Source organism: Nycticebus coucang, chromosome 20 (genome assembly GCF_027406575.1).
Source record: "Nycticebus coucang isolate mNycCou1 chromosome 20, mNycCou1.pri, whole genome shotgun sequence".
Taxonomy (NCBI): domain Eukaryota; kingdom Metazoa; phylum Chordata; class Mammalia; order Primates; family Lorisidae; genus Nycticebus; species Nycticebus coucang.
In genome coordinates, this window is record NC_069799.1 from 3,434,385 (window position 1) to 3,460,836 (window position 26,452).

The 26,452-nt window shown below is 37.4% G+C and overlaps 1 protein-coding gene across 6 annotated transcripts in view; it reads left to right on the forward strand.

The window, feature by feature from the left end:
* NLGN1 (neuroligin 1) overlaps nucleotides 1-26,452 on the forward strand; it is a 1,028,955-nt gene that overhangs the window by 202,723 nt on the left and 799,780 nt on the right. For 2 of the 6 annotated variants that reach the window (XM_053573116.1, XM_053573120.1), the window contains exon 1: nucleotides 8,722-9,289. The exons of the other annotated variants lie outside the window; for them this stretch is intronic. The gene's annotated coding sequence lies outside the window, so the exon portion shown is untranslated. Of the gene's footprint in view, nucleotides 1-8,721; nucleotides 9,290-26,452 lie in introns of those variants that run through there. 6 annotated transcript variants of the gene reach the window in all.

The window sequence follows — 26,452 nt, forward strand, 5'->3', positions numbered from 1 at the left end:
GGAATATCAGAATGATCTACAGGATAACACAAAATTTCTTTTACAACTTGTTTTTTACAATCTAAAGCAGCCCTTGTCAAGTTTTGAAGTGGAATTAGTTCAAGTTGAGAGGTTCTCTAAGTACAACCTACACATTGGATTTTGAAGACATTGTAGTAAAACAATCAAAACATCTCAATAATTTTTTATATTGATTTCATGTTGATAATATTTTGACATATTGGGCTAAATATATTTACATTATTAATTTTAATTTGACTTGATTCTTCTTTTCCTAATGTGGATTCTAGAAAATTTAAACATTGCATGTGGCCTATATTATATTTCTCTAGGCAGCATTGATTATTCCCAGAATATTTTTCACATTATGTATATTGGTTTCTTATTGCTGGTATAACAAAGTACCACAAATTTAGAGGCTTAAAACAATAGAAATTTATTATCTTAAGGTTTGGAAGTCACAAGTCTAAACGGATTGGCAAAGGCTGTGTTCCTTTTGGAGGTTTTAGGGGAAAATCCATTTCCTTGTTCAGCTGCCACCTGTTCTCCTTGGCTTGCAGCCCCTTCTTCCATCTTCTAAGCTAGCAGTGTAGTGTTTTCAAGTCTCTCCTTCTCTTTTTCTCTACTTCTTTCCTCTTCTTTTATCTCTGTTTCTGTCACCACATCTTACTCTGACTTTGACCCTTCTGCCTTTCTCTAAAAAAGACCTTTGTGATTACCTTAAATCCATCTGGATAATCCAGAATAATCTTCCCATCTCAAGACCCTTAATGAATCACATCTTCAAAGTTCCTTTTTCTGTGTAAAGTAATATTCACAGGTTCTAGGCATTAGAACCTGGATATTTTGGGGGAGAGCATTGCTCCAGGTATTATATTAAGTAATTTAAGCTGTACTTTCTGGATTTGTTAACTATAAATTGTGGTCAACCATGTTTATATAATATAATATTTAAAACATAATGAAACTTTATTATTTTTCTATTTTTTTAACAATGAAACTTTAATATCAACAAGCAAACATAAAAATCCATAAGTCAGAAGTGACAGGGTGCTATGAAGTCTCATCTACAATGCCACTGGCAGTGTGACCTTAGTTAAATCATTTTTGTTCTTGGGCTTTCCCTATTTAACAAAAGAATATCTTTGGCATCTATATAGACTTTAAAAATGCAATTATTTTGGCTACTGTTCAGATATACTTTGGTTGATTTAATGATTAGTTTGACCCCTGGTAAGGTGAATTTCAGCTATAAGGTATTGTGTGTCTTCCCCAGACTTATGAATGATAAGAATATGAATTATGAATTGGTTTAATGTATTACACTTTCTATCAGATGGTGAGTTAACTTTTTGTTAACGTATAAACTATCTATCCTAGTAGTCTATAAAATTTGTGACTCATAGAAAATCTTGCTTTGAACTTTTTGACATTTTGCTGCTTAGTCTACTTAAGCAACTACTTTAAGAAATTAGTATTTTCCTCTTACCTTCTCTCCTCCTAGTACAATTTAGAAACAAAGGACCAATTTGATCTTTTGTAACAAATACTGTTTGTTAGCTTGATTATCTCATGGGAAGGTTTGGGGAACTTGAACAACTTCTTATCATTAAGTGTCATATGGTTTTAATTACCTTATTTTATTGTTTGTTTCCTGGTCATCAAAAAATTTTATTCACATACAAGCAAAATGCAAACTCCAAAACCAAACATCATGGAAAAATGCCATTTTGAAACATTTGTGACATATGTCCCAGTTTGATATGCATAATCAAAAATTAACTAAAGAAGCAGATTTATGTGTTTGGAGATAGAGGCACAAATAGATGGGTAGAGAGACAGAAAGACAGAGAGAGAAAGAAAGAGATCCATTCTTTAAGGAGATGTCATTTTAAGGTTTCTTTTATTTAATATTTTGGAAATTATACAGCCAAATATTTTGGGAAAGGTAGAGATGTTAATTAAATCAGTTATTGAATGACAATAAAAATCTAGGCTAGTGTTTACCATCAATTGTATAATTAGGATAAAATCTTATCCAGAAAAGGAGGAGCACTCACACCATGCCTGTGAAGTCATTGATGACAATGCCAGGGAGAAAACTAATTTTTCTTCCAGCCTGAACTACAGAAAGTTAATTTTCATGTGGCTTTCCTACCATTAGGTCAAATTTTACAGTAATTTTTACTAATATTGGAAACATAGACTCAAACAAACTAATAGTCTTCAATAACTGTTAATGAATGATATTCCATACAATGGCTTTCTGGTAGTGTTTCTTCAGCATTAAAGGATACTTTAAATACAATTTGTACAACTTAACTCATTCTAGACTTCACTGCAATGTTAAAATCAATCATGTATGATGAAATCAAAAGTCACTAAAAAATCAAGAGATATGCTCTGAGGTTTTTGTTATGGAAGTTCAGCATAAATACTATCCTATCTCACAAATATTATATGAAAATCTGCATTCCAAAATAAATGAAATATTCTACAAAATAATAGGGCATCCCAACAATTTGATTAGCTGAAATCTTTGAAGTTGAAAAGTTATGTTTTTTAGTAAATAATACTTGTACTCAGCCACAAAAAAGTCAATCTGTTATCAATCTATTAACAACTTGGATGGAAATGGAAACCATTCTTCTAAGTGAAACCTCACAAGAATGGAGAAACAAACACTTATACTCAATACCAAATTGGAACCAATTGATTAATAATTTACATGCCCGTATGGAAACAGATCTCAATGAAAATCAATATGGGGGGAGCTAGAAGGTGGGGATAGGCAAATCACACCTGTTGGGTGCATACTATCTGGGTGATGGGCACACTTATTACTTTGACTCAGTCTGTCCAAAAATAAAGTATGTAAACATAACATATTTTGAAATAAAACATTCTGAAATAAAAGAGTACTTGTACCAATTAAATATAAGTATAAATTATAGATTTTAATAAAGAGCTATTTCAAATAGAAACAAAACAGAATCCTAATTATTAGCATAATGGCACCAATATTTGGAAGATTTTAACATATCAGAAGGATTTTAGTTTATTTTGAGCATCTGGAGTTATTTCTGATTTAAGTCCTTTTAAGAGTTTGCTGGAAAATACACTTCAGCGTCTCTACCCAACACTAGTGAAGAAGGCCCAATTCTGCATGTGGTGGTCTCATCCTGAGACATCCAGTCTCCATCACCACTTCCTTAGTTTCCATCACCCGTCTACAGTCTGTGGACTACAAAGATGCGTCTGTGTATTTAGCATCCAAGCAGGTGGGTTGTCCCAACACATACCGGAAATATTCAGCATCACTCAGGTGTTCTGAGTAGTCTTCTAATTAAGCAGGATTGAGTGAGAAGATTCTTCCTGTAGAAAGAACCTCTTCGTAAACAGCTACCTTTGCAGCAGTTAGACCTTGTAATGTTACAACGCTTTCTATTTTTATGTCTTTCATAATTCCCAATTGCTATTCATTCATATTTAAGTCTTCAGCACTTAAGATGAGGTTACATTAGGGGAGTTCAGAAGATGGTAGAGGCATATTTTTTCTCCAGACTTTCTTTAGAATCCTGTTTAATGATATTTTATAGGTTATTTCTTTTCTTCAGATGTTGAACAATGATCATTCACAACATTCTTACATAATAAGCTTACTATCAGCCAGAACGTAATTAATTTGACCCAGTACTAAAAGATGTGCATTTATGTCATTTATCAAAAATCCCCCAACTTCTTCAGAACTACTTCTTTTTTAAAAAACCAATGATGAAATACTTGTTTACCTATTTGTTAGTTGAATCATACTATTTCATCACATGATCAAATTGGCATTAATAAATTAATAATTTTTACTTGATATAGAAACCAAAATAGATATATAATTCTAACATGTTTTTTACCGGAGGTGAAATTTAAGCAATATGGTTAAATTGGTATCCCCTATAGCCCTCAGGTTGGCCAGTCTTGGCCTTTTATTTCCCATTATTCTCATTCATAGAAATTTTTTTACTTCTCTCCTCTATTAATTTCATTTTTTGAAGAGATTAGCAAGCCCATTCAATATAAAGAATAAATTTGTTTTCTTCATGTACCAACTCATTTCATTGCTTGGTATAGTAAGTCTTTCATTTGCTAATCATTTGTATCATGAGGGATACAAAGATTAAGTTTCTATCCTGACTGTAAAGTTAGTCCCAGGGAGAGAAATGGATTCGGTTCAGATATTTATCCTCAGCCTGCTTTCCTCTAACCCTCCTCATCCTCCTTCTTCTCCTTTTACTCTTCTTCCTCCATTGACAGTCTTTCCCTGTCAACTTGTTCACACTGACACACACTGAGAATGAACCTTCAGTTCGCTATTAATATCTAACACCTGTTGGGATGAACGCTGGCATCCTCATAACAATAAGTACGTGTCATTTACAAACAACAAATCAATTACCAACAGCAAGCTGAGGATCTGAGGTAGTTGGCTGATTTAAAGTCAAATCTCCTGTGATAAACTTTGAACTGTGCTCAGTATTCAGGAGCAATTCAATAAATGGTTGCTGAGAAAATATGTCCACCTCTCCAAATTTCAGAAATATGATATCTACTTCTTCCCTCTTGTCTGTGCTGTCATCAAAGGAAATTAAATTGGCATCTCATGTTTCCTTATCACAAAGCAGCTTTGGTTATTCCCAGGAACTCTTCTGAATGGCAAATTGACTGTTTGACAATTAACTCAGGCATCATCTTTCATGAGTCCAGGATGAAGTGAGTGTTATTAACTGCCCATTGTACTTCTGTGATTGGTTTCTAGAAAATTCTTTTCTAATATTTGGTAACTTCTCAATTTTTGCCTGAATTATAGAAAATAATGTGTAGAGACTTTGAAATGAGATACCCACGTCTCATATTTCACATCTACAAAGCCTCCCTATTTGAATTTACATACATATTTTAAATACTTGGGGAGAATTTTCTTTTGTATTGTAGTTTGCCTTACAGCTATTCTGGCTTTGGTGATTTCTAGTTGGTCAGACTGAACCTATTCAATTGCCTGATTCACAGTATTAGAACCCTGCTACTATTGTGAGATCAAAAGACATGCAAGAAAGACCTAGTTGAGGATTATGGTTATTTTTTCCTCTTTCATATTTTAACCACATCTTTTCTCATTTGGGAGGTGATTTTGCTTGCTAGAAGGAAATCCTAATACAGAAATAAATAAGCACCAATATTTCTACTTCTTAGAAAAATAAAATAGTATAATTTTAAAAACTATACAAAAAGACTGGGCACGGTGGCTCACTCCTGTAGTCCTAGCACTCTGGGAGGCCGAGGCAGGTGACTAGCTTGAGCTCGCAGGTTGGGCACCAGCCTGAGTAAAAAGCGAGACCCTGTCTCTAATAAAAATACAAAAACTGAGACAAGAGGATAGCTCGAGTCTAAGAGTTAGAGGTTTCTGTGAGCTATGATGGCACAGCACTCTACCGAGGGCAACAGCCTGAGACTCTATCTCAAAAAAAGAAAAAACAAACAAACAAACAACTCTACGAAAATCACATAATGATATTTTAAATTTTTGTACTATTTTTCCTTTTTTTTTGAGATGGAGTCTCACTACATCACCCTAGGTAGACTACTGTGGCGTCACAGCTCATATCAACCCCAGCCAGCTCTTGGGCTTAAGCGATTCTCTTGCCTCAGTCTTCCAAGTAGCTGGGACTACAGCACTGGCCACAACACCTGGCTACTTTTTGGTTGTAGTTGTCACTGTTGTTTGGCAGGCCTGGGCTGGATTCGAACCTACCAGCTCCATTGTATATGGCTGGTGCCCAAGCCGCTGAGCTACAAGCACTGAGCCATTGTACCATTTTTTCATATCTACATACACTTAGTAAATTTTATTTCTGTAAGGGTTCACAGAAATGATCTAGCCCAAGTCTTTCATTTTAATGAAATATTTATGGCATAGGGACAGATTACAGTGTTACACAGTAATATTAGAATGACCTTTGTCCTTAAGACTCAGGCTGAGAAATAGAGCCCCGCAGATTCAGTTGCCTTCCCAATCCACTATCCCCTGTTCCGCTCAGCAGTAACCTCTACCCTGAATTTTATGTTTAACATGATCACACATGTTGATATACTTGGCTTCATATGTATGTGCCCACATGTGATAGATATAATTATTTTGCCTATTTTTGAATTTTGTATATAAATGGTATCCTACAGGCTCTTTTTACAACCTGCTTTTGGAGGTAGTGCTCACTACATGTATTTTTGAGATTCATCCGTACTCACTCATGTAGCTATAATACTTTCATTTTTCTTGTTGCTGCTTCTAATATTGCAGTATATGAATATTCTATAATTTTTTGCCCGCTTATTTATCTAAAGGTTTCAGATCACCTCCTTTTTTTCTCTTTCAAGTAATTATGCAATTAGTATTTCTAAAACTGGAAAGAATGGATTTTAGGACATAAGAATATTCAACTATTATTAAATTGCGGAACTACTCTCTAAACTAGTATTATTACATACTTGCCATGATTTCTCCACATCCTCCTCAATATTTGGTTTTGCTAATATCCTAACTGTAAATGAAAGTCTCATCATTGTACCTGATATTTCTCTAATGACTAAGCAGATTGTATCACCTTTTCCACATGTTTATTGGGCACTGAGACTCTTCCTTTGTCAATCAACTGTTACCTCCTTCGCCCATTCTTTTTTCCATATTTTTTATCTTTTAAAACAGATTAATAAAAAGTCTTTACATATTCTGGATACTAATTCTTCCATTGCAAATATCTTCTTTCAGGCCATGGTTTGACTTTTTTGACTTGCATAATGTTTTATTTTAAAGTAACAAATTTAGCATTTTTTTCTTTACAGACTTGGATTTTTATATCTTGCTTAATAAACCCTTCTCAGCACCTTAAATCGTAAAGCTAATTCCCTCTAAAAGTTTTTAAGTTTTTTTTTTTTTTTTTTTTTGTAGAGACAGTCTCACTTTGTCACCCTAGGTAGAGTACTGTGGCGGCACAGCTCACAGCAACCTCCAACTCCTGGGCTTAGGCGATTCTCTTGCTTCAGCCTCCCGAGTAGCTGGGACTACAGGCGCCCGCCACAATGCCCGGCTATTTTTTTGTTGTAGTTCCCCGCCGGGTATGAACCCACTGCCCTCAGTATATGGGGCCGGCGCCCTACTCATTGAGCCACAGGCTCCGCCCAAGTTTTTAAGTTTTGCTGTGCATCTTTAGGTTTTTAATCTATGTTAAATACATACTTAGGTGTGAAATGAACTTCAGTTCATTATCATTTTATCATATGTTGTATCTAATGTCTAGATGATTCATCTTTCCTCACAATCATCAAATGCCACCTGTTATTCATCAAGTTTCCACAAATGCATGAGTAATTTTTTAAGTTTTTCCATTCTTTTCCATTGGACTAATTTCTATCCCTGAACCAAAGCTACATTACCTTAATTACTATCATTTTATATTAAGCCTTAATAGTTTATACAGAAACTCCCAGAATCTTGTTTTCAGACTGTAATGAAAACTTGTTACCTGTTGCTGTTGCAAATACATTTGAGAATTAAGTTTTCAGGTTCCAGGATGAACTGGACTGGAATCTTAATAATAATTACATTCATTTTATAGATTAATTTACAATATTGACTCTTCCTTAGAGGAAGATGTATATTTGTTAATTTATGTGGTTTTACTCCTTAATTTCAATTGATAAATTAACTGTATACCAAAAAGTGACTGCTAAAAGTCACAAAGCCAATTAATAACAAAGCCAGTGGATGCTGGAAGGTGTTTGACCCCCTAAGTGCTTGTGCAACAAAAACGCTTAAATAGTTAAGTGAAGAATGAAGATCTTGGAGTCCTTACATCTACAAAAATCCAACTTTTCTAGTTTACTAGGCCCTTGATAATCAAAGTGTGCTCAGATGGCTTAGCGAAACAGTCCTGAAATTCATTGCGTTGACTCTTTCTCTGAAGCCTGTCAAAAAATACTAGTGTTAAAAAAAAAAAAAAATGAAAAAGTATTAGTGGTAATCATGAGGTCATTGAATTTCAAAGGACGCAGGTAAGCAACATTGAGGCCTAGAAAATAACCTCTAGGTCCTGCGACCATGTGACCACAGGCGCATGGAAGCTATCACCTGCCTTACTGAATGAACATCAAAAGTCCAAAATAAGAAAAGATTGTCTTTAAAAAATGTCCATAATCATATTTCTTTAAAGGACACAAAATGTTCAGTGTTTTTCTACAAGCAGCGTAAGCAAACAAATACAATTGCTTCGAAATCACCGAGTTACCTCAACTTGGCATTTTAGTTACTAAATGCCATTGGGGAAAATTTTGTACAAAAAAAAAAAATAGAATACTGAAGAGACAGTAGCACAGAAAATTCAGTCTTTAAGCATTAAAGAAAAAAGATCAGATGGCGTATTCAGGTAGTACTGTGCCATTGGAGTCCCCTCCTGTTCCGTGGTCCTGTTTGACTTCTCACTACAGCCCCCATTATCTACTGGGGGGAGCAAAAAGGTGAGGAGGGGATGGGAGAAAGCGAGTGCCTGCAATATCGCCTCCGGCCACTAGGGGTACCTTTGTACCATTTTTCATCCTGCACGGATCTGAAGTAGAAACCTATATTAGGGTAAAACCAGGGTCCTCGGCATTTTTTGCGAGCAGTGCACCTAGAATCCGAAAAAAGATTTTTAAAAGGAAAGAAAGAAAGAAGCCACAGTTTTTCGGTCTCCCGAACAGGGCTACAAAATCGTTCCACTGGACGCCAGCACGGAGAATTCATTTTTGAGGTCAATTTCCAATCGAGATAAATCTATTGGATTAGTAGGATTATCTGATCGCAGCTGAAAGAAGTAACGTTTGATCATTTGTATTTCTTGCCTGATGGTTGGATTTCTATGGAGGTGGCTTTGGGTCGCCAGGATTCTGGATCGTGGTTGCATCTGGAAAGAAAAAAGGATCAATCGACACGTTTTGGAAGTGTCCGTGGGTGAATAAGAAGGAGGGGGTGGCAAAGCCCGGGTTGCGGATGCTTAAAGAAAAAAAAGAAGAAGAAGCGTCTTGAATCCCGAAACAAGAATCACCGGGTGCTGGAGATTTCAAAAAGGCAGCTAGAAACTGGTAAGTACTTCGACCATTCCGGCTTGAATTTGACAGCGACTTGGCATAGAAACCGTCTCCGTGAATTACTGGAAGGGGCTGGGGGCGATGAAGGGGCTCCGGCTGTGGATTTGTCTCACCGAGGGTAAGTTCGGGTCGCTGTTGCTGGCGGTGGGGGGCTGCCGGGGCGTCGGTGCCGCCGCGCGGAGGGAACCGGAGAGAAGGGGGCGCAGCCTGCTCGCGCGTCCGGGGGATCGCGGGGGAGCTGCCTTCCTTGGGCATAAAAGCCGTATTTTGTGGCGTCGGTGGGGGAAGCCAAGCAGCTCTCCACGATCGCCACTTTGCCCCGAAAACCTCACCGTGGGGACCTCCCTCCGGAATCCGTGCCTTCTCCCAGCTACATTTCAGGGAGAGGCGGCGGCGGCGCCGGGTGCACCTGCTGGTGGGGGAATCGCCGGAGGGGACCCGGCGGCCGCGTCAGCTCCGTGTCTGTGGCTGTCCAGGCTTCTCGGGAAATCATGCGGGGGGACTGGCCATTTTCATGCTGTCTCTTCTTGCCTCTCCTCCTGCCGCTTCCCGCCTCCCGCTTCTCTCAGCCAGACGCTAAAGGGTTACAGGGTCACTGCATGAAGTAGGGACGGCAGAGCCAGTGGCCACACCAGCGGCCTTGTGATTCACTCGCATTGACTCCCCCATCCAGTCCGAGGGAACTTTCTCCGAGTTGACCAGCCCAGCCCGAGACCGCGGCAGCCGCGGGGCCAGGCCCGGCTGCTGCTCGCTGGCCGTGGTGTCCCCGCGTCCCTGCCGGACCGCTTTCTCGCTGGCCAAGGTGTACCTGCGCCCCTGCCCGGCCGCTGCTCGCTGGCCGTGGTGTCCCCGCGTCCCTGCCGGACCGCTTTCTCGCTGGCCAAGGTGTCCCTGAGCCCCTGCCCGGCCGCTGCTCGCTGGCGGTGGTGTCCCTGCGTCCCTGCCGGGCCGCCTGCTCGCTGGCCGGCTTCTCCTCCCCGCTGAGAGCTGCCCGTCAACTTCTCAGACATTTTCTTGCAGCTAAATTCGGGGAATTACATTTTTCTGTCTAAAAATGTTTGAAATTTTGTCTGTCTCGCAGGAAAACTCATTTTTATTTGCAGAAAGAAGTCAGTTTCAGCAGCTTCTATTAATCACTAAGTGAATATTAACTGACTCAGGAAACTAAAAGTTGCTTTGGAATCCAGAGAAGCATTTTTTATTCTGAACTAATTTTGGAGTCCACAAAGCTTCAGAACAATTATATATTCGCGACTGATTTATTTAAGGGGTGTATATAGATGGGTTAAGTGTGTTAATACAATTTCCCCTTTGAAATGCTCTGACACTTCAGCGTCACAATTTTAGTTGGCTTTTTGCTATTTGGGGCCAATTCGTTACATTTTAAATGTTCAGACATTCAAATGCACTGAGATAAAACGAAGCCAGATAATTGTTTAAAGGATAAAATACTGCACCTTGTACATCTTGTATTTTGAACAAGAGCGTTAAGTATTTTTTAAGGCGTCTCTGCTTACAGATTGGAAATCGTGTGCTGATACCGTTATGGTTCCAGTTTTCAAATCTCTCCATTACGCCTGAACTTGTCAAAAGGCAACTCTTCAATGTCATCTGAAGCACATTCATTCTCCAGCATTTATTTTGGGACGTTCTGGTTATTAAAAGATGGGTCTCACCAAACTTTCTTCCTGGATTTGTGTGTGTGTGTGTGTATTTCTTAACATCTAATTTTGAAGATGAAGTAGGAAAATATAAATCTTTTGTCTCCCAAGAATTCTAAAGTGGAAAAATTAGATATTTCCTATTTCTACAGACTTTTCGTAAGCTTATTTAAAGATTATAGAAGTAGCACAAAATAGTTTCTGCAAGCAGAATTGTTAATTTTAAAGAGATTTCTGGGAGACTAGTTTTGCCTCTTTTGTGCTGCTGTGAGTCACGTGGTTCATGTGAAGAATGGATGTTCTGTGTATTGGTCCACTCTAGCCAATTATCCTGGCTGCACAGCCCAGTAATATTCAACATCTTTTACAGAGATTAAATTGATAAAAATGACCTGTGGCAGATAACGTAGTAAATGATAATAGCATATAAATAATGAAGGTAAATGGTAAGTGGGCTGGAATTGCTCTTTTTGAGCTTGTAAAGAATATGACTGCTAATATAAATATGGATGGAGAATTTGAAACATAGAAAAGAAGCTCTTTTTAAGAACTAATTTACATACTTTGAAACGATTAAATCAGTGTCATTGCACATGCCAAAATGCAAGCACGGAAGACTTAGCTGAACATAACATTGGTAGTGGCCAGACAGTATTTTTCTGTGAAAAACAATGAATATTTTTTATACTTTCATTACATTCTGTCAGTGAAAATGAAAAGGGGGAAATTTTGACCTATTGTTCGGTATTATTATCATGTGGGGTAATTGTGTTCTCTGTTTCTACAAGCAGTCCTTCCACAAAACGTTGGTGAACTGTGTGGGTAGTAAATCCACTTTGGAAGACCTAAAAATGGGAACAAATATGTACAAAACTTATGCCCTACAAATTTTTTAGAAGCTATGGGCAGTAAATGAATAGTGAAGTATACATTTAGATAAATGATCCCTCTGAGAGTGGGTCACTCTAAGAACAATGGAAAACTCTGTAGAGTTTACCTAGAAAGTTAATTACATTTAGCTCCATCTTCTCCAGATATGTGTTTTTGGTAATAATTATTAAAAAGAACATGGTGGCCTTCATCAGATATGATAATTACGTGTCAGAGTAACACAAAAATATATGGTAGTTTTAGATAAAGGAATAAAAGCTCTCAACCCTAAAAATTGCAAGCACAGTTCCTAATATAAGTGACAAGAAAAATGATTAAATTCCCCAAAGCTTATCACTATGAAAAAACTGATACTGCCATCACTGAAGCTCTGATTGACAAATACATCTGTCCCTCAAAAACCTCCCATGTGTTCTGAGTGGCCCAGTATTCAGGAAAGGCTAACACATTGGCTATGGATCTTAGTTCTGTGATTTTTGATGCAATTAACCACATTAAATGTTATTTTACATTCACTGAATTTTTTAAGGAAATTACCACATGCTCTTAATTAAAAGCAAAATGAAAAGGGCAATTCTTTCTTTCTTTTTTTTTTTTTTTTGTGGTTATTGGCCGGGGCTAGGTTTGAACCCGCCACCTCTGGCATATGGGACCGGCGCCCTACTCCTTGAGCCACAGGCGCCACCCAGGGGTGATTCTTTCTTAATGATTTAATGCAGTTTGTTAGTTTGATACATGGCACACCAAAGTGTAAAGCTTCCATCTCTTTTGCTTTATTAAGAAATAAATAAGAACCCAACTTTCAATTAATTTAAATTATTAATATCTCAAATTTGAAAATGCCAGAGCAATAAAAAATCAGTGAACACTCGCAATCAATCTAAGCTATACTTTTTTATTACTTTTCAAACGATAATTTAAAACACCTTGAGATAGCTAACCTCCTAATCTTGTGAGATAACAACATTCTCAACTGGTTTTAAGAATGGTTCCTTAATGGTAACGAGTTTGTTTGGGTACTTTGGTTGTCTTATTAATGAAATCTCGTTGATAAAGTCACATGTTGCTAAGATGCTATAAAAGAATGTAAATTATCTCTGCTTTTAAGTAACCACCCCAACAAACAAACCCCCCCACCAAAAACAAAAAAACCATTAAGCAGCAAATCTGGGTGAGAGAAAGACTGGCAACTCTAAGCTGAACTGAGATGGGAGAAAACTAGGAAATCATTCCAGGCATTTGAAATTATTAGACATTTAATATTGGGGGGATTTTTGTATGATTTTCTTTTATAACAGTCAATATAATCTCTTCTGTGCCTATTTCCATTGTGTGTAAGTGACATCCTAGTCAATGGCAAAACGCTTTACTGCTGCCATTACTGCAGACTTTATAGATCAGAGATGGGTCAGCATGTGAGCTCCAGCAGTAATGCCTCTTTTGTGTGAAACCTTATGGGCCTTGCAGGCACTCTCTCATCCTGACACTCATAAAACGTTCAAGTCCCATATTTATTATTTAATTTTCTTCCTATATATAGCAGCAGAGCACTTTAATATATGAATGTGTGGCAAAAGAAAGAAATGACAGGCAAGTGTGAATGGGACTAATGAGTTTCAATAGCACACATATTAGGGACTGCTAAAGGAAGTTTAAGAAAAGTTGAGCATGAAATTCATTTTGGAAGAAATGCAAGTTAAGTTACTACTACAGATGAAAAATCAAAAACCACAGTGATATGTAACAGGAAATAAAGTTCCAACCTGAGACTAGAACAACTTAATACAGTTTACATTTTAGGACTTGATTTTAAGTTAATGAACTCAGATTTGCCTTATAAAGTAGCAGAATATACACTTTTTTTTACGTTGTTTTCACTTTTCCCTGGTTTCCATACCAATTTTAGTTTAATGTTTTAACTGTGTATCCAGCCACACTTTTTGTACTAGACCGCAAACTTTCTTTTTCATAAATCTAATTTCGAGCACTGCATGTACCTAAGATTAGAGCTGTCCACTGGAGCCCAGGCCATCCCTTTGGAGGTTTAGCATGTGGTGCTTCGTTAGGAGAGTTATGTATTTATCTTTTTTTCCTATACATATGATTCTGTTTAATTATTGTCAAAATTTAGGAAATAAGTAGATTTATTTGTTTGCTTGCTTTTTATTTATTTATTTGGTGGTGGCAATGTGGGAATGGGGAGCAGAATTTGGGGAAGAGATACAATATTATTTTCTTACAATGTACTTTTCTTACATTTTGGTCTGTATCTAAATCACAGACACTTTCTGTAAATAATGAAGAAGTCAGATGATGGTGTGAAGATCTGTGCTTCTCAACAACTGCCTTTTTGGAAACATCCAGTTGATGTGCTAATTCATTTTTTATACAGATATGTAACAATGGTGATTCTTTTCAGGGGAAAAAAGGAGGTTAATTGCAATGCTTTAAAGTGAGTCAAAGCTTGTTGCTTTTAAAGATATATATAGTCGTGGTGAACATTTTCATATTGTTATATGGAGTACTCACTATACTTGGAAGGTCAACGAGGTCAAATATGAAATCGAGGAAAAACCAAGTTGAGATTATCACTATTATAAATCTTTCCCATAAGGCAACCATCCCTCCAATGACAGAACTGACTGGGAAACGTGGTGATTGCTACATACAACATTGACCAATCGTCATAATATTCATACCTTGAAAATAATACATGAGCCATTTAATAGTTAACCATAGCGCTAAAAGGAATAAAAGTTCCCTTCAGCAACCGTTTTGTTTCAAGTCAGTGCATCTGTCATTTTTAATTTAAATCTGTATTACTTAGCTGTCCAAAACTTTACACACAAGTGGCAGTGCCATCCAGCCTTTCTCTTATGGGCAAAAAAAGTCACCAGTTTCATTACCTCTTTAACCCTGGTGAGTATTTTAATACATATGTTAGGATCAGACCGATGCCAAAAGTTTCTCTTATTCAGAGTTGTAGGTTTTAATAACAACATCTAAGGAAGAAAACATTTTACATTTTGAAAGAATAATATAGTAGTAGTCTGTACAACCTCCATGATGGTGGAGGATTTTTGTCTTGTTTGTTCCAAGCTGGGGGTGCTTCTCCCAAGTGCCTAGAAGAGTGTCTATCACATCACTAGGGAGTGATAAATTTTTGTGAATGACTGAAGAGACCTGGGTTCCAGCCTAGGATGTTAGCAATAACATTTGTAACCTCTTTACTTACTTGGTCTCTTCATTTTTACTTTCCTTTTAAATGTACAATAAGTAGTTATCTGAATTGAAGAATACTTTGAAGTAATGTACAAAATTTCACACAGAAAATGTCATGTTTTAGAATATCGAATTTTAGTCGGAAAGATTATAATTGAAACTTTTTAATGATTTTTGCATATAGAGTTTATTTACTGAATTTGATAAATTATTTAATCCAGACTTTCAGGTATAATGGGATCATTTCTGCTGTTATAATTTACTGAAAGGTACATTAGAATTATTTTCCTCCATGAAGAAAACATGTCTCAAGGAACTCTGGAGTTACTTAAAGTCATTTCAACTAGGTAGAACATGGACAATTAGGCAATAGACTTAAAATATAACGATGGGCAAGTGTTTTTATCATTGAACACATCATACCTTTTTCACTTTATATCTTTTACCATTTACCACTTTATAATCTCTATTATTTAATTTGAATTTAATGGATTTATTTAGCAACTTATACTCCATGTGTATATTAAATCTTCTTAAATTCTATTCATTGTCTTTACACAAATGGCCCATGAATTTTGCTATTGTTATTAGTACTCACGGAACTGTAATATGAGGAAGCAAAAGAGTTGTGGTTATCTGAAGAGGATTGCTTTTGTAATATTCTTTCCTTTGGGACCGCAGGTAGACTCTCAGCCAGGTCAGGGTTGACGGGAAGCTGTGATTGTCTCTTGGTGCCTTATGTGAAAAAACTTGGCTGCCTTAGTCCAGTTTCTGGTAGGCAGTTACTCCTTAAACAATAGTCACTACAGTGTTTGCCAATTTCAGCAGAAGCCTGGGACTGAATGGGCACAAAGGTTTAACTACTGTCTCTCTGCTAATCATCCTCCAAGGGGTCAAGATTGACACACCTTGGCACAGGGCCATACCAAGAGACTTAGCACTATCTTTGCCAAAGTTGTACTATACTCTGGCAACAAGGGAATTTTAAAGAGGACTTTAATTAATCAGGGCACTAAGAATGGCAATTTTCTACTCTTTTCAGGCACCAGCAACTCACTAGAAACAAAATAAGCTTCAGAGTGAGTTGAGGATGTGGCACTCTTCTCTGGCTGCTCTATAAAGGCACAGGCAGATATAATTACGTTGCTTCGGTAAGCAATGACTTGTGACCCAATAGTGGCCCCTTTCAGACAAAATCATCAGTTTAATATCAAGGAAAGTAATCAGCTCTACCTGGCTGTGTTTCCTGAGCTCTTGAGTGATTATTCTTTTTCTTCCTGGGGATCACAGGGTCACCAATTAGTTTTTAAAATATGTCCTGCAGTATTTTACATATACATTAAAATTGTTGCCTGTGACTTCTCAAAAACATTATGTCTCATTGATTCTTACCCCTTCACAGCTTCCACCTTCTTGTACATTTGGAATCAGGCTTCCTAAATAGACTCTAGTGTTTAGAGATTCTACCTGAAAGTAAGTTCAGAGTAAATATAAAGTAAAATTTCTTTTATACAGTTAATATTAAGTGGGATTTTTTAGCCCCCTTTTCTTCCAATAAATAAATAAATAAGCAAAGAAGAAACTTTCTAATATTTAGCTATTAGTTGTAATAATTGTAATGAGGGTTATAGCAGAAAACCTCAGTTGTGTAATGCAGAAAGAAATGCTGTCAGTTTAACCTCTTTTGCTTTTGTGTTGTCAGAAAAGCTGTTATGGCATCTTAAAATCATATTTTGTTCCCAAACAATAATTGAATTAGCTGCCAGTCTACATAGATATCTATGCACATTCCTGCATGATGAATTTCCTTAGTACTTTATTTCCACCTCTTTTGAGTTTCACTCTTTCTTGCTGCAAGTCTAACTAAGCTAATGCTTTCACAGAGGTCAGGCATCATAGATGGATAAATAAAATCTGAGTGTTGTGTTAATTGATGAAAAATAGTATAATGAATTAATGAGTCATTCATTCAAAGAGTAATGAATCACTAGGACCACTAGGAAGTAATGCATTTTGGGGAGGATAGTTATAAAAAACCCAGGGCGTAGCCTCTATTCTAAAATAGTGAATCTGGTCTGATCTTGTCATTTTTATGATTGTTATTGCTGTCATCATGCTGTGACAAGAGCTCACACACCTAAAATGGCCTCCATGTTCCTAAGCTGGCAGCTCCTCTCTCCACTCCAGCCTGTCCCACTCTTCCCTCAAGTCACACTGATCTCTTTGGGAAGCCCTGGGCTCCAAGGCATGTGGGTTTCCTCTTGCCACTGTCTGAAACATTCTGACCCCGGGTCTTCAACTAACAACCCCTATTCATCTTTCAGAACCTAGTTCACAGCTCACTTCTTCATGAAGATCCTTCTTCTCACTCCAGACTTCACATTTCCCCTCTGAGCACCCTGCATTATCTCTCTGGTGTAGCAGTTAGGACTAGTTACCTGTGTAATTGACTTTACATAAGGTTGGTCTCTGCCCTTGAATAGTAATGTTCAGGAGAATCAGCACCATTCCTATCATATTCACATCAGCCTCTCCGAAGCCTGGTACTAAATGTTTGCTGACTGTGACAACAAAGGTAGAAGCTGAGATTACAAATTACCATGAAAAATAAGTGCTATTGATTCACTTAAAAGAAAGGTACTAAGTATTTTGAGAGATAAAGGAAGGGAGTGATTTTATGGCTGGATTAATCATAAAAAAAAAGTGTACCTACTGACCTTAGAGTCAGGCGTTGGTGGCCGTGAGCTGGCATCCCTCTGGGAAAACACCAATGGGGGGAGTATTCTCTAGGAAAGAAGATCTTGATGGGCAAGTCAGGCTAATTCACTGAGTACTGCTCCTAGCGTTCAGTCTTGCCTTCCATTAGTATTATTTATTCACAAAGACAGTTTGCTAGCAGCTGTGATCTCTGCAATGGACTCATGTTTTATTCCTTGTAACTATGTAAAATATTTTGTTGGTAAAGTTTTTCTCCTATTACTGTCAAGTTTTAGTTTGCCTTTTCTTTTTTTTTTTTTTTAAACATTCTCTGTTATTTTCTTACATTTAGAGGTACATTCAGAGTGGAATTATCCCTAGAGGAAAGGGAACAAAGAGAACTCTTTCTGTTTTCTGAAGAAAAAGGGAGAATAGTGCATAACTCTAGAACACTCTTAAAAATCTGCCCATCCTTTCTCCCAGGAGGCCCTGGGCAGAAGTGACAAGGAGGCAGCTTTTGCCTTATCTCCTTTGATTTGCAGCGTCTGTAAACTGTGCTCTTGTTTTACTGAGGAATGTTGTGACTTTCATTTAACTATCTGTTACAAGGAAAGGATGAGAGCTCCACCTTGGTGGTGTTTAGAGACAATTAAAGGAGGTGATGCAAACATCTGGGCATCTAGCCCTGCACAAACTCACTTGGTGCTCACCATTAGTCCAGTCATCACTTGATGATGCTCATGACAGAAGGCCCTTGTTACAACATTAGTTCTCCAGAGCTACATGTCCATAAGGAGATAGCATGGGCCCGGCATCCCTTAAACTTCTGTATGGGACAGTCTTGATATTCCTGTCTCAGAATAGACCCTCTTTGGCCTTGGTTCCAAATTCATTCTTGTTTTCTTCCCTCTTGCACTTTTCTGACACTGTATAACTCCATACTCAGATTTAACTCATCTATTCAGCACAAAAAGTACCATTTCTTATAAATTTTGCTCCTTGCACTTCAACCATCCTTGCCTTTCTTACCCCAATCCTGACTTCTGTTACTTTGCTGTCTGCCACAGGCTAGTGAATGCTGGGGAAAGTTTCAGTGCTGTTGAAGGTGCTGCAGATCGTGCCTGTTAACTAGCCCAGCAAGCTGAGCAAAGCCTTTCTATTTTTCACCTGTTGTTATCTTGAGTTTTTCCTTCTCCTCCAATCCTCCCACTGAGCATATGACTTCACTGAATTGGTCTCATTGAGGATAAAAGTGAAATGTTCTGTATCATAAAGAACAGGGTTCAGGGCATGTTCTCTGGAGTGAGTTAGTCCTGGGTTTGTTTTTTAGCTCTTCCTTTTGCTGGCTTTGTGGCCTGGTAGTTATCTAACCACCTTAATCCTCATTTTTCTTATTTGTAAGAGTATTTGGCTTAATAAGTCTCTTATGAAGACTAAGTTTTTGAATAGTACTTGGGAAATTGGTGGTGATCTATAATGGTTGTTCTTGTCATTGTCATTTTCACATAATTGTAGACGTATCCTGTTAATACTTTAAACTGAACATGGAATTAAAGCTTTATTTGGATTCTTTTTCACCAATCTATTTACTACATTAATGGTTCCCACACCTTTGTGATCATGTAATCTATACTTTTGATAACCAAACCCTGAAACGTATAAAATATATACATATATTCCTACATAAATATTTCTACAAACAGATTTTAAAACATACACAAAAATAGACAGTAAGAAGATAGGAAGGATAAAATCAGTATTTTTAAATGTCTTGTAAATTCTCATGCCTTTATTCAATCATTAATTAATATCTTAAAGCACAGGCACTGTTCACAGCTAATGAAATGAATGTAAATTCATACTTCAAGTTATCTTCTTGAGGTTTTCAATTTTCTTTCTTTCTTTCCTTCCTTCCTTCCTTTCTTCTTCCCTTCCTTTCCTTTCCTTTTTCCTTTCTTCCTTCCTTCCTTTCTTTTTGACAAAGTCTCACTCTGTCACCCTGGGTAGACTGCTATGGCATCATAGCTCACAGCAACCTCAAAACTCTTGGGCTCAAATGATTCTCTTGCCTCAGCCTCACAAGTACTGGGACTACAGGCATGCACCACAACAATGTCCGGCTAGGTTTCCTAATTTTATTAGAGACAGGGTTTCACTTTGTTTAGGCTGGTCTCCAACTCCTGGCCTCAAGTGATCCACCCATCTTGGCCTCCCCGAGTGCTAGGGTGAGAGGTGTGAGCCACTGTGCCCAGCTGGCTGTTTTCAAATATTTTTGTCTGACTTTTTATTATACCTGATTAGATAGTCTTTGTTTTTAATCTTATAGCTAAAGAGGAACTTGTACTAAAATTTGGAAAAGTTTCATTTCTGTCCTTTTATTGTCTTTACTTACAACTGTATTTCTTGTATTTCCTTTCATCTACACATATTTTATGGTGGAAAAAACTTAATCCAGTAGTCCATTTTATAAAGGTTACCTTAATTACAACTAGATTAAAAAATTATAAATCTGGTTGTTCAGTAATGCAAACTATAGCACAATGCTATACATTGAAAATGAGCATTGAGGGCAGTGCCCTGTGGGCAGGGCGCCGGCCCCACATACCGGTGGTGGGGGGTTCAAACCCAGCCCTGGCCAAACTGCAACAAAAAAAAAAAAAAAGAAAGAAAATGAGCATTGACAATGATACTGTTGGAAAATATAACGTGTTCTAGAACAATTGACCTTCCCAGTAAGTCCTCACATGCAAGCATATGACATAATAATGTGAAGACACTGGCGTGAACTCTATGTGTATATTGGGAATGCTTAATTTCTCTTTTGTTTTTATGTAAAAAATTTGGTAAATAGAAGTTCAACTATTTAGTTCTCTCATTGTGTCTGATCATCTCGTGGTGATGCTGCTTTAGAGGTTGCTGCTCCATAATATTGCCAGTTTTATTTTCTTGTGACTAAATTTGAAAATACTTTTCCCCTGCTAGGAATGTTTAATGCCTTTTCATCATCTGGTGAATAAAATTGAAGCTCTTTAGTCTCTTAATGAAGGGCTTGCTTGATGTGACTCTAGCCTGCCTTTCCAGTCTTATCTAATGTTCATCTTCATTTGCTCCGTATTCTGGCCAAACGAGACTGAACCCTCCTCAGACAAGCCTCTTTCTGTCCTTTCTGTCACAAGGCAGGCTTTGGGAACTGGGGGACAGATGGCAGAGGTTTGTCTGCAAGAAGTTTGTTGGGGAGCACTATTGGGAAGCATAATTGTTAAGAGGTGAGGGGACCCCATCACCTCCTGCCTCTGCCCATTTCCCTGGGGAACTGCAGTGGCCTTTAGAGCTGTTGTCACTGAGGAACGAGCCCAGGCCTTTGTCATGAGCATGTCACCCAGGAAGGTGAGCCCCACAATAGCCACTGCACATTCTTTATACTGCCCCTAGAACAAGCCTTGTCCGAGATCCCCTCTGTGATCATCAGTGGTTTTCCTAATTATATTTATTCTTTTAAGCCCCAAGTTCCCCTTGATTTATGAACTTTTTCTAATTTACTAGCTGGAGGTAGACCCAACTTTTCTTTTAAAGCCTAACATCATTTTGTACAATTGCATTCATTTGCTTATTCATCCCATTTTAAGTACTTATTATGTGAGTTAATTACATATTAGTTACTTTAACTATTCAGTTGCTGAAAGATCTCAGATATACTCATTGGACAGCTTTTTCTCAGGCAAGGAACTCAGCATGGCAACAGCAGGAGAAGGCTTCACATTAACCGGAGCCCCAAATCTCAGACTCTGTCCTCCCACTGCTCAAGCTTCTTTGCCCTACTGCTGCTGTGTCACACAGGACACCTCAGTCCCCAGACCTTGAACCACCACTAGTGTGTGTATGGAACATCTTGGCACAGGAAGCTCAAATCTGCCGCTGGTCAGGTTCTCTTAGAGTGAGTCCATTACACAGGCGCATCCCTCCAACAGGGCCAGTCTTGGCTGTTGAAAACCTCCATATTCCATTGAAACCAGTTATTATTAAATTGAATTATCATATTTGTTATTATTATTGCTTTAATTCATTTATTATGTCCAATTGTTATAAGCATGGTTGACATGGCGGTGTGGTCTGACTTTGAAACAACTCATTGAGCTGTAGGTAAAAAACATTATTTGTCTTTAGTTAATACAATTAATATTCATTATTCTTGGTTTCTATATTTGCAACTTTGCCTATTCACTGATATTTATTTGTAATCCTAAAATTAATACATATGGCACTGTCACAGTCATTCTATAGATATAAGCAATACAGCAAAAACACTGAGTCACCCTATGAACATATTCTCCACTGATGTTCAACAGAGCATCCGTCTGCCTTCTTGTTCCAAGTCTATGAACAGAGGTTGGAGGTAGTGGTGGCAGGGTGGAGCAGTGCTTACAGGGACCGGTTGGAGGGGTTTGGATTTCTAACTCTGGCACCTGTTACTATGGTGGCCTTAGGCACTTACCACTTCAGAACCTTAGGTTTTCTTTTGTAAAAGAGAGAAAATAAAATCTACCAGGATGAGTTTTTTTAAGGGTTTAAAATTATAATCTATGTGAGATATGTCTATATATGTACATATGTATGTGTACTTTTCTAGGAATGCTGGATCTGTGTTTCCTCGCTTAGTGTTCTTGGTAACTTTATAAAGCAACAAAAATCTGCTGCATGTTTTGTAGGATCAGCTAAGGGTCATCACCAAGCTCCAGGCAGCTCTGGAGGTAAGCGTGCAGTCAGTCCAGACCAACTGAGATATACCCAGGCTTGCACTCTGTAAAGGATTTCCATGTAGATTTTATGACAGATATAAAGATATTGTTTAAAAAACACACACAAAATCCTCTCCCTCAAATATGAAATTCAGTTGGGAGGAGTTGGGATCAACAATAAAACAAACAATAAATCCAAGGCAAAAGAATAAAGAGGTAATATTGTTTTAAAAAGACATATAAAAAGGCTGCGCAAAGATGCAAGTCAGAAACTTCGTGCAGGTCCCACTCTCACCTTCATTTTGCATTTATTGAGCAATGTTCTCACTCTGGTCTCCAACTCCTGGCCTCAAGCCATCCACCCTGCCGAGAGCCACTTTTTTTTTTTTTTGTCACTATGTCATCCCTCTATAGAGTGAGAGTGCCATGGCGTCACAGCTCATAGCAACCTCAAACTCTTGGGCTTAAGTGATTCTCTTCCCTCAGCCTCCCGAGTAGCTGGGACTATAGGCACCTGCCACAATGCCTGGCTATTTTTTGTTGCAGTTGTCATTGTTGTTTAGCTGGCCCAGGCCAGGCTCCAATCTGCCAGCCTTGGTGTATGCTGCTGGAGCCCTAACCACTGTGCAACAGGCACTGAGCCAAAAGCCACTTTTTATATTACTTATTCCTTTACAATATTGTAAGATACTTGAGAGCAATGAGTAGATTATGTTTGTCTTTAAATTCTCCATAACATTTAGTAAATAATTTACACGTTGCAAATAGCCTATAAATGTTTGTGGAGTGATTGAAAGAGTGCATGAATATGGCCACCCACTCTGCTTATCTAATGTCCCAGATGGTTCTCTCTACTTTTTTCCTGGGTCACTCAGGAAAAAAACTAGTTGAGGGACTAGCTATTTTTAAGAACTGTTGGGAGTGAGATAATACATTACCATTTATGAAGCCCTTTTAAACTTTATTCATTATTATTTTTTCTGTGAGATGTACATGCTTTTACTTAAGGGAAGAGTAATGGAGGAACTTATGAGCTAGTATCCCCACTCTCTGCAAAGTCAGGTGAGGCTGGTCCTGTGTGGATTGATGCTGCCTGGTCCACTGAGTAAGAGTTCTCTGACCCCTTATTATAATGTATTTATTTTAAGATATTTCAAGCATACAGAAAAATACAGAGAATCCCATAATAAAAATGTGTGTGTGTGTTTGTGTGTGTTTATCACCAAATGCTGTCAAATACTAAGGTTTTTTTCAAACTTGCTGTAGTTAATTGCTAGCTTTTTAATACCTAAACTCCAAGTTATCAATCCCGGGCTTCAAGTAATGAATTAATTTTTGGAATTAACTTTATTTTCTTCCTTACCAAGACATGATACCCTATTATTCTGCATTTATGTGTCTTTGAATATACAGTATTGTTTGGCATACTTTAAGCTTTATTTAAAGATTATTTACTGTACCTATTCTTCTGAAACTTGTTTTGCTCAGAAATTTTGAGATTTATCTATGTTGATGTTTTAGGTCTAGTTCCCTTATATTTGCTGACATATGGAATTTCAATTTGTGAATATATCATGATTTATTTATCAGTATCTATTAACAGATATTTAGACTATTGTAGGATTTTTTTGATTACTAAAAATCATTACACAAATAATTATTTCACATGACCTGTGTAATCACATATAAACACCTGATCACTTCAATAAATGGAGTAAAAAAGATATTATAAAAGTAGCAAATACAATCTAAACTTCCAATAAGAATAGGTGTCCAAACTTTTTTTTTTCCTACTACTCATTGAAAGGACAAGAATTTTGGGGGGCCACACATTAAACACACAAACACTAAGGGAATCTAATGAGCAACAAAAAGATCCAAATGAATAATCTTCTCGATATCCAACACCAAAGATAAGCAAAATAGATCTCAAGTAATTTGCATGTGGCCCACTGGCTACAAGTTGGACATGCTGGAAGTAGATCACTTTTATTTCTCTGCTTCAATGAAATTGTCAAAGTATTTACTCAGACTTTGTCCCCTGAAGAAACATAAAACACTTTTTCAGTTCAATTTAGAATAAATAATTTTTTAAAAAAGGGATAATTGTGAATTGGGGGGCTGTATCATGTGCAGTGATCCAAAGATGAGATGGTTTTCATCAGATGGCAACCAGCTCCTGGTTCTGCTACTGAGTAGTTGAGAGACTTCAGCCAGTGTACTTAGCCACTTTGAATATCAGTTCTTTATAAGTAAAAATGGGGTAACTATTACACCCATTGTACTGCATTGTTGTAAATGAGATGTAACTGCATGAAAACTAAGGATATGCTATACACTAAGGAAGCACAAATAAACAGCCAGAAATTTGAGACTCTATTTTTAGGCATATACATATTTTAAATTTCAGTAATTTAAGCCTTTTTTTTTTTCATTTCAAGTTTTTATGTGCTATTCAGTCTTTTTTTTTTTATTATTGTTGGAGATTCATCGAGGGTACAAAGAACCAGGTTACATTGATTTCATTTGTTAGATAAAGACCTTCTTATAATTGTGTCCTGCTCCCAAAAGGTGTGTTATACACCATGACCCCCCGCCCCTCCTTTCCTCCTTCCCTTTCACTGCTCTCCCCTTCCCCACCCCCCACCTTCTAACTAAGTCATTAATTGTCCTCATATCAAAATTGAATACACAGGATTCATGCTTCTCCATTCTTGTGATGCTTTACTAAGAATAATGTCTTCCACTTCCATCCAGGTTAATACAAAAGATGTAAAGTCTCCATCTTTTTAAATGGCTGAATAGTATTCCATGGTGTACATATACCACAGCTTGTTAATCCATTCCTGGGTTGGTGAGCATTTAGGCTGTTTCCACATTTTGGCGATTGTAAATTGAGCTTCAGTAAACAGCCTAGTGCAAGTGTCCCTGTGGTACAGGATCAAAAGGGAGGTCTAGTTTGAGTTCTTTGAGGGTTTTCCATACTTTCTTTCAAAAAGGTTGTATTTGTTTGCAGTCCCACCTGCAGTGTAAAAGTGTTCCCTTCTCTTCACATCCATATCGGCATCTGCAGTTTTGAGATTTTATGATGTGGGCCATTCTTGCTGGGATTAGGTGGTATCTCAGGGTGGTTTTGATTTGCATTTCTCTAATAATTTGGGACAATGAGCATTTTTTAATGTTTGTTAGTCATTATCAGTCTTCTTTAGAAAAGGTTCCATTCATCTCTCTTGCCTAGTGATCTAAGGGATTATTGGCTCTTAATATGTTCATTAATTAGAGTTCTCTGTAGATTTTAGTTATTAAGCTTTTGTCTGATTCAAAATATGCAAATATCTTTACCCATTGTGTAGATTGTTTATTTGCTTTGGTTGTTGTCTCCTTAGCTGTACAGAAGCTTTTCAGTTTATTCAGTTAGTTAACTGAATAACTGTTATTATAACAGTAACTTCTGAAAAAAAATTGGGTCAGTACGATGGTTCTCTACACATACATACATGTAAAATGAGATATTTTTGTAACCTTAAGAGCTAAATGTCATTGAAATTTGAAAATTCATTGTGGCGTGCAGAATTCCAATCCTCTGCAATTTGTGTTAAAGTAGCATATCAGTGAAAAACAGGAGCCATTTTCTTATTCATGCAGTTAAGAATCTATGAGTACAAAAGAAGAAGTGTTATATTGTTAATAAATAAACAAGTATCATTATTATTATTATTGAGATACCAGTTGTATAAGGAAGAACTTTTGGAAATGGCTGTATAGTACTTGAAACTTAGGCTCAATTAAAAACTGATGATGGAGCCTTTTTTAAAATTTGAGATTAACGTGAGAGAATAATCCAATCCATTAGGTTATATAGTTTACATATGAAAGTTAAAGTCTGGGCGGTAGTGGTGTCCTGCACCCAGGGACTGTACCCTGTACCCCCTGCTGGGTGGGAACCTACTGAATCCCCTTCCTTCCTCACCCCTTCTGAAACTTAATTGAGCTTTTCTCTCCTGTGGGTCTGTGGTTGTTAATCTGGTTGCAACTGGTATTGGGTACATGTGATGCTTGTTGTTCCAATTTTGT